Here is a 15,769-nt window from a genome sequence, read left to right as displayed (position 1 = left end):
CCGAAAATCTACACTTCCAACCATATTTCTTACCTCTCACAGCCCTCTCTTCACCAGCTGAAACTGGTCCATCTCTGCAAATGCCCCCTGGAATGTCCCCCAGACTAGCTTTCTTTCTTGCTCTGGGGATGGAACCCAGGGCCTGGCACGTGCCAGGCGGGTGCTCTACCACTGGGCCACATCCCTAGCCTTTTGAAAATTTTATTTTGACACAGCGTCTTGCTAAATTGCCTCAGTTGGTCTTGTACTTGGGATCCTCCTGCCTCAGCCTCTTGCATAGCTGGGATCACAGATGTGTGCCACTGTGCCCAGTTCCAGGCTTTGTTTTTGTATACTGGAAATTCTTTTCCCTTCCTCTTTGATTCTCTCAACCGGGGAATTCTTGTTTTTACTTGAGGCACAATTCACAGAACATAAAATTAACCATTTATCTACTACATTTTTTGTCTATTTTTATTTTCTTTTGAATCAACATATAATTGCGCATACTTGGGGACATTTCAACTCCTGCCTGCAACGCATAAGGCTCAGCTCAGGGTAACTGGCTCCATTCAAAACTGCACAACCAGGGGCTGCAGGGGTGAATGGGTGGGGAGGGCTTGCCCAGCATCACGCGGCCCTGAGTCCCCTCCCAGCACTTGCACATGCACACGCACACGCACACAAGCACACGCACACACCCACACACAGCCCAAGACCGTCCCCTCTGTGGTCCCCAAATATCCTGTCACTTCCCCCATGCAGCAGTCTCTGCCTTTCCCTTTCATAGGAAGGGACCCTCCGCAAGTCCTTGCTGGTCCCTTTCTCTGTACTCCAGCTGGGCCCTTTTCTTCAGCTCTCTGGCAATCCCTGTACGTTTGAAGCCCAGCTCACTCATTGCCCGCTTCTCTCTGAGGCGGTTCCCCTGTTCCCTCTGCCACCGAGCTCAGCCCCCGCATCTCTGCAGCAGGCCTCTCCCTCCCCGTGAACCCGGGCTGCTGTGGGGCCCCTTGCCACCCAGCAGGGGCCCTTCTGGAGCCGTGGGGCTTATAGGCTCGAGGCTGGGAGCTCTGATGTCCGCCTTCCAGCTCAGGACCTCCCTGCACAGCGGGTCACGTGGGCCTCTTCACCCACCCTTCCACCCTCACCCCCACCCCTGCTCCCGCTCGCTCTGTCACTGTCCCCGTGAGTCCCAGCCGCTGAGCACGTGAAGAATAGAGGAAGACGAAGACGGCAGGGGCAAGGCAGGGAGGGTGGAAGCTCCCGGTGCTGATCCTGAGCAGAGGCTGCCACCTTCACTGGACAGCGAAACCAAAGATGACCAGCAAGAGTGGGTGTCCTGGATGTCACAAGGTCTCATTAGAAACAACGGCGCATCCATCTGCTCGGCTTTTCTGTGCAAATCAGCTTCTTCCCAGGTACTTTGATTTGAAGCAGCTCCTAAGTACAGTCAGCTCATCCTTGTCAAAGGAGAGGAACTGTTAAATTATCATGATAGTACTTGCGACTCATGTGAAATGGCTGGACACGCCTGTAATTCTGGCACTCTGGGAAACTGAGGCAGGAGATGGGGAGTCCCACTCCAGCCTGAATAACTGGTAACTTAGTGAGGCCCTGTCTTGAAATAAATTAAAAAGGGCTGGGGATGTAGCTAAGTACAGAAACCCTGGGTTCTATCCCCAGAACCTCAAACAATGACAAAAAAAGCATGAAAGGGAACCAGTTTTATTTTATGCACAAATAGTAAGCCTGACTAACATTCTGTACTATGCACCCTTATAACCTTTCTCCAGCCCGCAGTACTAAACAGAATTTGCTACAGTTGCCATTGAAAGCTTGGAGATAAGAAGTGAAACAGGGCTCTGGCCCTTGGGCCATTAAAAACCTGTTCTTCTGAGCAGGACCACTAAAGACCCAAGAGGAGGCCGAAGTCTGTAATTAACATTTTTCCCATTCATATCCCATTTTGCCTGCTTTAGAATAACATGGAGATTTCTTCTGGCATTAATTCCATCATTATGTGTCCCAAAAATGTTACATAAAATGAAAATTAACATTTTCAAGAGTAGTTTAGGGGACTTGCCAAGAGCATGCAGAATAGCTGCCCTGAGTCGCATGTAAGTGGTGCTGAAAAACACACACGTCTTCAAAATCGAGCAGAACTGTAGTCTTTCTAAAGTGTTTGTAACACACAGTCCCTGAAGCAGGCTGCAAGTTAGGGGGGTGTTCGGGGCATGCACAGGTATGAAGGACGGGAACTGCGACACACTCGCCAGTCTGCTCGGGGCTGGCAGTTTCGTTGGCACACTGATCTTATCCATAAAAATTAAGGGGCATGAAAGCCAACAAGCAGCAAATTCGATGTGCGATACAGAATCTAGGACAAATTACCTTTCAGAGCCGCCTCTTCTCACTGAGCTTCTGGGCTCAGATGAATCCTGAACTCAAAAGGTGCTGGGCGCGGTAAACATTTCCTACACACTGTGTGACAAGGAGAGCACCCTGAGGCTTTAAGGTTCGTAGTGGAAACAAACTAGTTGTGGGGTGCATGCGTGCGTGTGGCATGCGTGCGTGCAAGCGTGTGTGTTAGTTCCAAGACGGCTCCGCAGGCAGAGACACACGCATGGATCCCGAGCCCACCGCTAGACACGAGACATGCTGCCCAGTGCCAGGTACGGGCCCACTGAGGTGCTTCAGGGACCCCAGCCTTCGGCTCCTTGTCAGCCTGCAGGAAGCTGTGTTTGTAGCAGGACGGGTGCTGACTCCACGTGAGGACGCACAGTGCTAAAAAGCGGGTGCACCCCGACACCACAGTGTTCAGTAAAATAAATCAGACTGCAAGCTTGAGGATCACATGGTTTCATGAGAAACCCAAAGTCTAAATCAATGAAAGAGCAAAGTAAAAGAGCGTAGGAAACAGGAAGAGAGATCTTTCGCAAATGGAAAAGGACCTAGAGATGGAGGAAAGGGAAGGAGAGGGGAAAAATAGAATGAAGATGTGTCATGATGTACGTGGACCGACTCCCCACGAGGCATGGGATCGTTATGTACTGCAAACATGAACTAATACAAACAAAAATTTTAAAAAATAAGAAAAAGGATGTGGTCAGTCAATAAACGTGGAGTTTGTGGCACAGAACAAACAAACTCTGCAAAATCTGAAAGTTTTGGTTTCATTTGCATTGAGGTACAAACCACGTTCCTGGCAGGGTATGTATGAAAGGATGAATTCCTTCTAACTTTGTATAAATTGCTTCAAGGCCTGTTTTCCTTATTCTCCCCCAACACACAATTTTATGATCAGAATTTCTCAACGAGCAATTTTTTTTCTGTCAATCTAAATACAAAACTGAAAAAGTAGTTCATTAATTTGTGAATATGGAAATTGGAGACATCTATAATAATTTAATCAAAGGACAGTAATTTAAGTAGATATGGCAGAACTTCGGGAGACTGAGGAAGGAGGATTAAAAGTTCCTGCTCAGCAGGGGCAACTTAGAGAAACCCCGTCTAAATAAAAAGAGCTGGGGATGTAGCTCAGTGGGAAGGCCCTGGGTTCAATTCCTAGTACCAGGAAAAATAAATAAATATAATAGGACATGAGTCTTCTTTTGCTCACATATTATATTCTAAGTATGTATAATTTTTTATGAAGCTTTTAAGAAAAAAGTAGCCAACTTTATTTTCCAAGAAAAAAAAAGGGTTTTATTTCAATGGAACATTCTCAATGAACTTTGTTTTACAGTTAGGGTAGACGTAAATAATCTTTTGTAAATAAAGTTATAAGTTAAATCTGTTTTTATAGTTTACCGTGTCAATAAATCCACTATGAGAACATTTTAAGACAAATACTCTGCAAGGTGAGTAGTCCCCCTGTCCTTTGGATTTGTGAGGCTTGCAAGGGCTTAGTAACAAACACGCACCTGCCTCCCTGGTTAATGCGCTGTGACTGGCTGGAGAAAGGCATCTAATAAGTGCACCATGCCTAACCCGAGGACGCGCTGCTGCTTCCACACGGCCCAAAAGAATGCAAGGGTGAGAGATCGGGCAAAAACATCCAGGCCATGGCTCCTCCTTCCTAACTCAGACATGGTGGCCGAGTCCTCAGGGGCCTCACCACAGTGCCTTCCCACGGGCAGGGCCCAGATACCTCCTGCGTCACCATCTCTGCCCCGGAAATGTGCCCACACTAAGTCTAGAAGGCCGCAGGGCCAAAACCAAGTGGGGTTGGTCAGAATGTGTCTGACTGTCTGCTGCTTTGTCCTCCTCTTAAGCAGCTCTGGGCACAAAGCAGAAATCCAATAATACTTGTTGAAAAAGACATTTTCATTTAAGAAGAGTTTTGGACTCTGGGTGTGGTGGCACACACTTGTAATCCCAGCACTCAGGAAGCTGAGGCAGGAGGATCCTTGAGGCTACACAGTAAGCTCAAGGCCAATCTGGAATACATAGTGAAACCCTGTCTCTAAAACCCAGAGAGAGAGAGAGAGAGAGAGAGAGAGAGCAAGCTTCAGAGGTTGGGAGTATAGCTAGCACAGACATCTTCCCACAGGCGGGGTTGACACCCAGGGTTCAATCTCCAGCTCCTAAACAAAAACAAAAGGAGAAAAAGCAAAACAAAAGCTTTGATTCCAGTAGATTTGTTCTTTAAGGTAACATCACATGGAGTCTGCTCTAACTATAGACAAATTCTAAGATTTAGAAACTGATTTTTTTGTTGTTGTTGTTGGGTTTTTTTGGAGAGGATCTCGCTATATAGTTCAGGCTGGTCTTGAACTCTGTGTAGCCCAGGTTGGCCTCAAACTCAGTGATCCTCCTGCCTCAGCCTCCTGAGTGCTGGGATTACAGAAGTATGCCACTACACCTGCAGAAACTGAATTTTGTTAGCAGTTCTCTTTGTCCTCTGTTAAGGATGAGTCACAGGAACCCAGAAAGCTGACAGTGGAGAAGACTATTCAATATCAGTAACACAAAATTTCTGAAAAGCTCTCAGAACATTTGATGAAGAGCATCTTAAGACTCACGACTTGTGACACAAGTTTCACAAAAGAAGTCCCTTTAACAAAGAGAGAAGAAAAATATCCTGTGTGACCTGGGTCCAAACAAAAGCACTTGATTTTCTTCCATGGGATTTCTAGAACAATGCAGAAGACAATTTCACTGAGGGCCACAATGGAGTCAATGCCCATCTTCGGGTCTGGGGAAAGCTCCGCACCTTCCACCCGGCTCTGGGGGCCGCTGCTGACGGTCAGCCCGACCTGCCTCCAACCACTGTTCTTTATGCTTACAAGCGCAAGGCCCTGAGTCTGATCCCCGGTACCAAAAAAAATTTTTTTCTTGAGAAGTTAAAATTGCTGTTCATAATTGTATGGTATTCCACACAGTGATTACACCGTAATCCATTTGATCATTTCCATCCAAATATGGGCTCTTCTAACGATGCTTTCATGAAAATCTGTCTGCACAGTTTCTCCTGATCTTCCAGCCCTGTGGCAAAAGTCCCAGGCAGGGCAGAGCATGAGAGTATGCAACCCATTGCCCAATGCTCTTTAGGCAGCCTGAAGTAAATCACAGTAACATCAGAGATATGGGAGGGAGGGACGATCGTGTCAGTCCCCGAATTGCAGTCAGCTGAGCTGTGTATATGTGCTGTTTTTGCAGTGCTAGAGCTCAAAGGGCCTCTCCCATGCTAGGAAATCACTCTGTCCGTGAGCTACATCCCCAGACTCCATTCTTGAATAGTAGATGTTTAGAATAAGAAAAAATATTATCAACAGCTATTAAGAAAGGTGTATTTCCTACCTTAATTAAACAGAACCTGAGGTTTTTAAAATAAGTATCTTATAAATCTGTTTAACATGAACGACTCCTCTCCAGCTGTATCATATAATCTTATAACATCCAGTCACAGACCCGGAGACTCTGTTCCTATCAGCATTCTAAGTCAAAAAGAATTGGCGACATGGGGCCTTGTGCTGCAGGCCTGGCATCCCAGCACTCTGGGAGGCTGAGGCAGGAGGATCCAAGTTTGAGGCCAGACCAAGCAACATAATAAGAATTTCAAAATAAAAACTAAGAAGGGCTAGAGATGTGGCTCAGTGGTAGAACACCCTTGGGGTCAATTCTCAGTGAAAGGAAGGAAGGAAAGAGGAAAAGAAAAAAGAAGAAGGGAGTGGGAGGGAGAGAGGCAAGGAGAAAGAATAAAAAAGAGGATAAGGAGGGAGAGAAAAAAGAGGGAGGGAGGGAGGGGCAGAGGAAGGACAGTGAAAGAGAGAAAGAAGGAAGGAAGGGAGAGGGAGGAAGGAGGGCGGCTGGGCCAGGGACGCTCTAAGGCGGGAGCCTGTGGCTCCAGGCCAGCGGACTACTCTGAGCTCTGCCGAGCAACCGAATGACCAGGCCACCCGTGACCTTATAGGACGGTCCTAAGAGATGTGCAGGGGAGAAACGTGGCCCAGAGCTCACTCAGGGAGGGTAGAGCCCACCAAAGTCCTGCACCTGATCGTGGCTGGCTGCAGGAACCCTCTGGCCTGCTGGCCTGTTGCTCAGTACAGTCCCAGCCCATGCTGCAGGGTTCTCATTCAGAGACTGCATTTGTCTCTAGTTCTCAAATGACCTCTATGCTGCTTTACACTCTTTCCCTATCCTTCCCATCCCTGCCCCCTTTTTTGAGTCAGGGTCTCCTTCTGTAGTCCAGAATGGCCTTGAACTCACGGTGGGTCCTCCTGCCTCAGCCTCCTGAGTGCTGGGGTTACAGGCATGGGCCACCAGGCCCAGCCTCCTCATCTTTTTAAAAACATTTATTGAGGACTTTTTAAGCCCTGTGCTCCACGAAAGACAGAGCCAAGTAATACCTAGTTGGAACTTTCTTGGAGAAACTAGTAACATATGTTTGCAGACATTAAACTGCTCTAGTCCTAAGGCCAATAAATTTGAACCTTGTTGCACACAGTTTATTAATTTATTATATTGCCTTTAAATAAAATCAGGTTTCTGACTAGTTCCAAAACCTTTAGAATAACATGCTGTCATCTCCCATTGCCCAATGCCTGCCTAGGTACTTTCTTCCCTCTTCTGTATCATATTGACATTTGCAAATAATTTCTGAAGCTCCTACTTCACTCATATTTGTACCATTCATGTGTTTTTTTCTCTCTTTTATAAACCTCATTCACCAAATAAACCAAGAGAAAGCATATATATGGGTACTTTTCCATATGTCACCAAAAACTCATTTAAACAGGTAATTTGCAAGTGCCACAAAAGGACAATATTTAGGAAGAGAAGATATTTGAAATTTTACATTAGCAAGACTGTATAAAAAGTGAATCTTGAGCAAGCAAGGTGCTTAGTCATGGGGCAGAGGGTGGCTCGTACCTAAGCGCGAGACACTACCAATTAGCTGATGCACAGAATTAACCAACTTGCTTCTGAGGTAGCTACTAATCTTTTTGTTCCCACGAGATGACTGGCATGCCATAACTATTTTTAGTCAAAAGAAAAGGGGGAAAAAACATATGTAACATAATTTTATGATCCGTAGGTCTGCCAAAGAATGGAGCATTATTTCTACTTCTCTGGCACACTCTCCTCCAGGAAGTGACTGAAAAGTGCCTCCCCTTTCATTCAGTTTATGAAGAAGGAACTTTAAAAGTCTGGCAGGGTAACTCCCCACGAGATCAGATAACTGGCCTGGCAGTCCTGAAAAAATAAAGGACAGTGAAGAGGAAATATGTGATAACACGAACCACCTACCAGCTCCTAAGTCTCGACTTCGATAACATTTCCTGGGAAAACTTATTGCCTCCACACGCGTGTTCTTCGGTCCACAGTGCTTCAAGTAAGCTACACACCCTGACTTGACTTTCCGAAGGGTGAACCTATCCGTCTGGATGACTGTGTTCCCCCTGCCTATTCTCATATTCTGTTGCTTGGGGCCTGCCTCGGGGGACCTGGAACAAGCATCGCCTTAATTTTATTTTTCCCTCTCCAATCCCCAATTCTGACTCCAAATCTGTTTCCTATTCCTGAAAGGTCTTGTTTACGGGGAGCCAGGAAAGGAAGATCCAACTTCGGGATTTTGCTGATAGTGATGCAGCGTGTTAACCCTGCTAGGAACACAGCATTTTAAAAGCAGGGATTCCCAGACTTCTAATGCCCAGGACATCTTGAGTTCTCCCCAGATCTTCCCCGCCACACACAGGCAGCCTGACAGTTCTGTCTCCACTGCCCTCATCATAAGGAAATGCGTTGCTCAAGCACACATGATGAAAGAGGAAGGCAGAATTCCCTCAGCAGGACCCTCTCGTGAAGTAACCACAGGGCCCACAAGTCTAAGTGCTGTGCGGCACTTTAGAACCTGCAGGGGCCCCTTAACTGGAATCCAACCATGTCACCCGGGAGCGGGGGATTCTTTGAAACCAGGAACTGCACATCCTGCTGGCTGTGGGAGTTGAGGATCTGTTTCCCTCCCACTCAGGGTATTTCCCTGTTTCTTACCTCCTCCTATCTGCCTTTCCCTTATCTGTAGCAAACCTCGAAGATTTCTCACTGAGAGAGGTTTACGCTGATCTGAACTCTCCCCAGAGGTCAGAAAATTGGTCTCAATACATCTTCTTCCCATAATAGAATTCTAGATGAGCCCACAAATTAAAGTGGCTTTTAAAAAAAGGCAAGTAGTTAACCTAGCAGTGAATTTATTTTCTTAATGTAAAGAGAGGTCTGGCATTGTAGCTTAGCAGCGATTGTTTGCCTAGCATGCACAAGGTCCTGGGTCCCACCCCTAGCACCCCCAAAAGAGCGGGCACTGAAGATGTGGTTCCATGATGTGTGTAATATGTGCCGGGTCCTGGGTTCAATCCCTTACATCAAAATAAAACATAAATAATGAAGATAAAAAATGATTACAAATAAAAACAACAAAGGGGAAATAAAAATGTTCCCTAAACAGACACTGAATTCTGTTAAACTCAACCATTCTGGAACCCAGTTTAAGTCCCAACAGTTGAAAATCTCTATTTTAATCGATTCAAGTTGCAGGGGTGGACGGGGTCATTTCTTTCCTTTGTACCTGAGAAAGTGAAGAAGTAAGGAAGAGAAATTCATTGCACTCTGTCCCAGAAAAACTTTGCAGTTGAGAAAAGCCCTGCTCTGGAACAGCTGAAGGGAAGAGCAGGAGGACGCCAGGAGAGAAGTGAGGTGCGGGCCACTCCCCACCGCAGCGGGGACCTCAGGACTCCGGACCCTCACCTTTCCTCACCCACTGCCCAGAGTCCCTGCCTTTTCCTGAGCTCCCGTCTGGGATCCGGAGCCCCACACTCCAGGGAGCTGCCGGCCTGCGGGTCTCACTGTGTGGCCCCTACACTGTGCACACAAGCTCCCCCACCCCTACGACCAGCTCTGCCAGCTGCCACCAAAGGGCCCCTTGCCGCTTTCAGCCTGAGTCCCTTCCTTTCCTGTGCAGCAGTCACTTCACAATTCCATGTATTTTTTAGGTCCCGGGGAGAATTTTAAAGCGTGTCACTTGGATGGCGCATGATTCATTACAGCTCGTCCAGCGTCTCCCTTTTAATAAACAGGTGCATTCTTGGGGGAATAGTAACTCTTCCAGCCCCAGAAGATTGTTTTCTGGCTACTGCTTGTTGAAGGGGACCACTTTTAGTGGCAAGCAGAAGTCACTATTCAGTCTTTTAGACTCCACTTCTAAACTTTCTCCTAAGCCAAAGGACCAGGATGGTAGGCCTCATTCATTGTAAAACAAATCAGCCCCGAACAGCACACACTAAGTATTTTCAAAGTGCGCCATAAAAATATGGAAAGAGTAGAAGGCTGAAGTGCAGCTTGCTAGGAAAGTGATTGTCTAGCATGAAGGAGGCCCTGAGCTTGATCCCGAGCACCGCAAGAAGAAAAAATAATATGTAAAGAAAGCTCTTATCAAGTAAGACACACAAGCCTTGCCTTCCAGATGTATTAGGAACACAGTATTGACACGAGGGGTCTACATGGCTATATAGGACTCACAAAGACAGAATACACATAATTATTAGATGGTTCTGTCCAAAGTCATAGGAAATATCACTTCAAGATGAATAATGAAATATTCTCAGAAACATTTTATGAATTGACAAACATAATCTTCATTCTTAACAACAATCCCAAACTTAGTACAGGGTGAACCAGTAACATTTGTAAGAGCCACGGAAGTTCTCTTGGAACAGCAGCTCAATTAAATCTCAAGCCAAGGTCTTATCTTTTAAGATACACAGGTTTGCTGATAAAGTCTTAAAATCATACCAAAAACAAAAAAGCAAGGAATAATAACTGCAATACTTTTTCCCCTCCCTAAAGGAGGAAACTAAGAGTCAGAAAGGATGAGTGACTTGCTCCAGCTACAGTGATTACAGATAAACAATGTACACATTGACACTCCGAACTGGATACTCACTGTTAACATTTTGACATGCACATATGCCTTTTTGTTCTTGTTTTTTTTTTCTCCTGGTGCTGGGGATTGAACCCAGGACCTAGCAAATGCCAAGCTCATGCTCTGAAAATAAATTGCACCCCAAAACTTGTGGTTGAAGAGAAATATTAAGAACATATAAACCCATTTCTTAAAATTATAATTTCAGCATATATTTTTTCAGTGCTAGATGTCATCTTAACATCTATCATAAATATCTTCCAAGCCTGGCCTATCATATTTGAGTAGATTTCTTTCCAAGAAACTAATTATGATAAAGAAAAATTAAGACTTGCTATTTTTACTAAATAATAGCTTAAAATATATGCGAATAACTCCCTTAAATTTACCTCTATGCTGTGAGAAAATACAAATAGCAAATAACAAACTCATAAAGATATTTTTTACATCCTAAAATTAGTTTTGATCTCATACATATGCTATGAAACTAACTGCAGTATGATATGTTCTGTGGTAAGGAGCTATCTATGTTTTGGAGATGGATATTCACTGACTTGCTCGGTTTTGGTGGAATCAAATTAGACCAATTTCAAAAGACTTTTGTAAGCAATCATTGCTGTCCTTTATGCTCCTTTTAGGCATTAAGAGAATTAAGAAATAGATAATGGAGAAATTTACCACAAAAAGTAAGAAAAGCATGTTAGAAGTTCAATTTAACAACGTAGTGTTAACATGTTTACGTTTATAATCTAGTGACTTCAATCAAGTTTTTGACTGATGATTTTAACAAAAATCCTCTACACTGAATATTTACTTAGTGGAATCCTATGAAAGCAAAAACTTCTTCCGGTATATTTGTCACACCTTAGGACACATAGCGTATTTCCAAGTTTAAATGACAATAAATTCAACAGAAAGACATGTTCAAATCAGAGTGATCAACATTTTGTGCCATATGCCCTGGGCTTGTATAGATCTATGGGAGAGGGAACAAAATGGCCCAGGATACATGCAACATTTGGAAAACATTATCTTAACATAGTTTCTCCACTTCATGAAAGTCTCCTATTATTAATAACCATTTCACAATCTGAAAAGCTAAATGAAATATGTTACTAACATTTTGCGTTTTCACAGCAGTGCCTCTTACAGAGCTTCCACACAGAATTAGCTCCACCGGGTATGCGTCAAACATCCTTATTTTGAGAGAGTTAGAGAAGTGAAAATATAAGTATTTGTTTGTAGTTATTTAACCTACTGATTAAATACAGGCAGTCTTAGGATCAGGGATCCATTTCTACTTCATACTCCTAAAGTCACAGTTTTTCTCTTGTATATATTTTAACTGTCACAGGGATTTTGAAATTAATGTTTTGATTTTCAAAAAGAGGTCATCTAGAATTTTTACAAAGTAGTTCTGAAAAACATAAAAATGATTTTTTAAAAAATGAGTCTCTTTGAAGGAAATATTGTGTTTAATTATTAAAAATAGTAATTGCAAACAGTTTCAAAACACCCAAGTTCAATAAAGAATATGATGCGGGTGGGCATTTTACTTTTTTAAAAAAGAAAATATATTCTTTCAAATATAAAGGAATATGAAAACACCTAAAAAGTCTTCAGCCTGGAATTCTCCAAAACCTTATACTTCACCAATGCCATGGTTTTATAGGAGATGGTCACAGTCAATTCTCAGATCTTTTCATTGAAGATGTGATCATCAGAAAATTAAATACCAAATATCACATAATTGCAATAAAGGCGAAAAATTACATGAATTACATAGGAAGACAAAAATGGATAGGTTTATAACACGCTTCACTCTTTCGCTAACGCGATGTAAGTTTCAAGGTTTTTAAATGTTAAAATAAATAGTATGGTACCATAATTAATGCCACGGAGAACCTGACTGAAAGTATACCACCCCTAAATGACTTTAAAGCCGGGGCAGAATCTTTTGAAATGTCATTTCAAAGGCTAATTGTTAGCATCTATGACATACCAGGAAGCATCTAAATCTGTCCAACTTGCATGAGAGTGGAAGCTTCTTTGGGAAGCCCTGAGAGTGTGTGCGCTTGTGTCTACTGCAGGCAGGATTTTCTCCTCCAGGCAGGCAGACTTCCCCTCAGCGGCCCGGCACTTGGCTCTCGGCAGGCGACCGCCACAGGACACCTGAGATCAGCCGGCAACCTGCCCAGGTCCAGGAGCCAGTTACGCATTGCTCCCTTAATAGATCCAGTTAACAGTTTGTTTCATGAATGATTAAAAAACAATCCCTAACATTTGGCATTACAACCAGGTACTCCAAACTCCAGAATTTTCCTACCACAGCTACCACTCTCCTCAGCTCATCACTTTCTCTTCTTGGTTTTCACATGAGAGTTACCACAAAGTAATTTTCCATTTCATCCCTAATCTTGAAAGAAGGAAAACTTTAGGTTTTTTTTTTTTCATGACAGATGATTATTCTTTAACTTTTTTTTCCTCTTGAGATAATTGGCACGATTTCCCCTATTATTCGCCTCAGACCCAAGTGAATCACATTTTTATTGTAAGGGAACATTGCAAATTAGAATGGTAGAGTAGTAAGAATCTTGCAAGTTTTGAACAGCTCGCAATACATTCCAACAGACTGTGAGTACAGGGAGCCGACTCACCTGAGGCTGGGAGATACAAGGAGAATTTGGAAACGCAGCCTTCTGGTCACCAGCAGAGGTAAAGGCCCCTTCTTTACCTACCAGCTGCCCTTATATAAAAGCAGCACTTTGGCTACTCCCAGGTCTGCCTCCTCCTCAGGCTCCTCCCCACCACCGGGACATAAAGCGACGCACGCCCACCTTCCACCCGCGCCTGCCGGCTCCTGCGGACTCGTCCAGTCCCTGTCCCGCGCCCGTCCCGGTCCTGACCCTAACCCACCGCAGAGCCCCTGCGGCGGTGCGACCTTTGCAATACGCCCCCCGGGGGGCGGCGGCAGGGGGCGGAGCTGCACCCCGCAGCCGGACCGGGACCAGGCAGCACCCTGCACCCCTACCACGCACGCACACGGACAGACGGACACGGACACACTGAGAGCCGGACGCACACGCGCGCACACAGGACGCACACTCGGGGCAGCCCCGGTGGCGCTGGCCAGCGCTGTCCCCGCACGGCCGCCGCCTGGATCCGGACCCCGAGACGAGGGGCCGGACCTCGCGGGGCGCCCACGCAGGTCCCCATCCCGGGCGTGCCCCGCTCCCCGACGCCGGCACGCGGCCCCTCCTCCAGAACCCGAGCCCGCTCTCGGGCTCCAGTCCGCGCCTCGTACGGTGCCCGGCCCGGAACCCCGCCGCCTTTCGCCTGGGACCCCCGTCGGTCCGGGTCCACTCCATCCGCACACTCGACTCTGACCTCGCAGCACGCGGGTCCGGGTCTCTTCGGTCCCCGTCGCCGTCCCGGGGTGAGTCCTGGTCCCGGCGCTCGGCGGGCCAGGCAGGCGACAGTGCGCCGGCGACAGTGGCCCGGCCCCGCGTCCCGCCCGCCGGGTCTCGCTGCGCGCGGCCGCCGCTGGGAGGCGACCGGAGCGAGCGGCCCGGGCCGGCCCGGCGATCCCGCCCCGCCTCCGGACAGCCGCACCCTCGACAGCGCCGGGCGAGACCGCGAGGCGCGAGCACAGCTCGCTCCGGCCCCGCAGCATCTGCGCCCGCACCGCCCCCGCGTCGCCTCGGACCGTCACCTCGGCCCCCGCGCTGTCCGTCTGTCCGTCCGTCCCACCGGGCTCCAGAGGCCCACCCAGGGCGCCTGGTGGGGGCGCTCGGTCCGCGAAGAGAGAAGGCCTCGCTGGGGCGCCCTCCCGCCCGGGGCACCGCGAGGATGGGGCGGGGGTGCGCCCCCTTTCCCTTCGTGCAGAAAGCCCACATTTGTGGTTTGAAGCAATTTCCTGAGTGTTTGAGAATCACTTGGGAGAAAGTCCAGCGCGGGGTCCTCGGCTTCACGACCTTCCGCCCCCCTCCCCCTTGCCCTCTGAGAAGTTCTACTCAGCCATAAAGAAAGATACCCTCCAGTCATCTGTAGGAAAATGGTGCACCCTAAGACCGTAATGTCAAGTGAAATAATTCAGACACCCAAGCTCCAAAATCGCATGGTTTCTCTTATAAGAGAAATTCAAAGTATAAATAAATCAAAGAATAAAATAAAAGATCCTAGGAAACGGAGAGAGAGATCTTTCTGAAATGGGCAGAGGACCAAGAGAGATAGAGGGGGAAGGGAAGGAGAGGAGGGAGGGGATGACAAAGAACTGAGATGTGTGGTGCACACGGACCCACTCCACACAAGCAATGTGAACACTGCAGTGCAAACGCGGACTAAGTTAGGAGCCGTGGAGCAAGGCCGTGGGGCGAGGCCATTGGGCCAACCAAGCAACCTCTGTTTCCTTGCCTGCCATTTGCAGGACAGGTTGAGGCCGGTGATGTCCAGACACGCGGAACAGCTATGTGCTTCCTGCCCCTCGTTCATTCCAGAATTCTAATCCACTTAAGAAAAAACAGCTTTAATGCCATATAATTTGCACAATATAAAATTTAAATACTGCCCATTTAAAATACACGATGCAGCGAGAGGTAGCTTACTGACAACATTGCGTGGCCATCGCCATAATCTAATTTTAGCGCATTCTCCTCATTCCAAAGAGAACTTCCTCCACATGAACACAGCCATTTTCCCGACCCCAGGTAACTGTTAGCCCGATTTCTGTCTCTGTGCATTTTCCTATTCTGGGCATTTCTTACCAATGGGATCACACAATATCTATGTGGTGGTTGGTATCAGCATTTCCTCCCTCTTGGTAACTAAACCATACCCCGTTGTATCAATACACTACATTTTGCTTATTCATCCGTCTGAACATTTTTTTTACTGTTGTGACTAATGCTGCTATCAACATTCATGTGCATGGTTATGTGTGTAAATATTTTCATTTCTCTTGGGTCTATACCTGGGGCAGATTTGCTGGATCACATGATGGCTATGTTTTTGGTTGTTTTGCTTTTGTTGTACTGGGGATTGAACTCAGGGCTTTGGCACTGGGCTATATCTCCAGGATTTCCCTGTCCCTCCCTTTCCTTTCTTTCTTTCTTTCTTTCTTTCTTTCTTTCTTTCTTTCTTTCTTTCTCTCTCTCTCTCTTTCTCTCTTTTTCTTTCTTTCTATTTTGAGACAGGATCTTGCTAAGTCACTAAGTTGCTTGGCGGGGCTCAGATTTGTGAACTTGCAGCCCCCCCACCTCAGCCTCTCAGAGTGCTGGGATTATAGCCTTGCACACCACACCATGCCGTAAACTCCCAGAAGCCTCCATGGTTGGTGAAAATGTAAAATGGCACCATTCTATCTTCCCGCTG

At 46.4% G+C, this 15,769-nt stretch overlaps 1 protein-coding gene across 8 annotated transcripts in view; it reads right to left on the bottom strand.

Moving 5' to 3' along the window:
- The window catches only part of Pparg (peroxisome proliferator activated receptor gamma), a 122,590-nt gene extending 108,695 nt beyond the window's left edge, over positions 1–13,895 (bottom strand). For 2 of the 8 annotated variants that reach the window (XR_015449647.1, XM_087207187.1), the window contains exon 1: positions 13,787–13,895. The gene's annotated coding sequence lies outside the window, so the exon portion shown is untranslated. Of the gene's footprint in view, positions 1–11,519; positions 11,596–13,056; positions 13,326–13,786 lie in introns of those variants that run through there. The other 6 variants (XR_015449648.1, XM_087207189.1, XM_087207188.1 and 3 more) reach the window with 5 other exon arrangements.
- Positions 13,896–15,769: the final 1,874 nt, after the last annotated feature.

Source organism: Heterocephalus glaber, unplaced genomic scaffold (assembly GCF_053883595.1).
Source record: "Heterocephalus glaber isolate CG9 unplaced genomic scaffold, H.glaber_assembly_v1.0 deba00000768, whole genome shotgun sequence".
NCBI classification, from domain to species: Eukaryota; Metazoa; Chordata; class Mammalia; order Rodentia; family Bathyergidae; genus Heterocephalus; species Heterocephalus glaber.
Note: the sequence above shows the minus strand (reverse complement) of the source record. Positions and strands in the feature narration are given on the sequence as shown.